A 979-nucleotide genomic window follows, 5' to 3' on the forward strand; every position below is an offset into this window, starting at 1 on the left:
GTAGTGCGGCTATGCAGCCTGGGATGCGCTTTGCTAAAGTGGCCCTTAGCCCAGCGCGGGAGGGGAGGGGTAAGGAGGGTATGGGGTGTGTGTATGTGTGTGTGTCGTTGTCTTCGTTTCTTGGTCCTGGCTGTCTCTGAAACAGAAAAGGTTAGCGGGCAAGGGGGGGGTGTCGTTAGGGTGGTCACCCAGGGTCAAAAAGTTGGTGTCTAGGTCTTTTGTCTACCGACCCATTAGCCTGCTCCCGGCTATGAGCAAAGTGGTAGAAAAAATTATCCTAACCCGTCTAAGAACCCACTCCCAAGAACTACAAGTCATTCCAGACGAGCAGTTCGCCTTCCGACCCAATCAACCATACCACACATAAACATGACACCACCCCCGGGGTTTACACAGACGAGCCGGCGAAGCAAGAAGAGCGCCAGAAGAAAGGGCCCTAGCCGGCGGGGCCCAGCCAGGACAAAAGGAGGTCCCACAAAGCGCCTACACCGGCCGCATTTGCGGTCGGGGTAGACGACGGATGGGGCCCACCTACGAAGGCTGTCCAGGCCTACACGAGATGAGGCAGGATAAAGAGGGATAATCCCCCTCGATCCCAAATCATTGAGGCCAATTTCTAGCCATAGAATAATGGCGCGGCGCGACTGTGTGAGCCGCCGAACTGAGCAGACGTATCCGTGCAATGAAGTGCAGTGCATGGAGCAAGATCTATCTGCCTTTATTAAGGCTACATGGAAAGAATTCCTTTCTTTCCTCTTAATCACCGACCTAATCCTCGGCATAAGCATAGAGGCCGTCGGCATCTTTGTTACAGGTACCGGTGCCGGGTTTATACCCAGGTAAGTCTCACTTTTACTTATTTATCAGTTATTTGTATTACTTTAGAATACATTTCTTTAAAATTGCGACCCCCGACAAACAATATACCAGACAGACAAATACACCAAAAGACACGTACGCCCCCGTGAGGGGGCATCCC

Source organism: Anoplophora glabripennis, unplaced genomic scaffold (genome assembly GCF_000390285.2).
Source record: "Anoplophora glabripennis isolate ALB-LARVAE unplaced genomic scaffold, Agla_2.0 scaffold386, whole genome shotgun sequence".
Classification (NCBI taxonomy): domain Eukaryota; kingdom Metazoa; phylum Arthropoda; class Insecta; order Coleoptera; family Cerambycidae; genus Anoplophora; species Anoplophora glabripennis.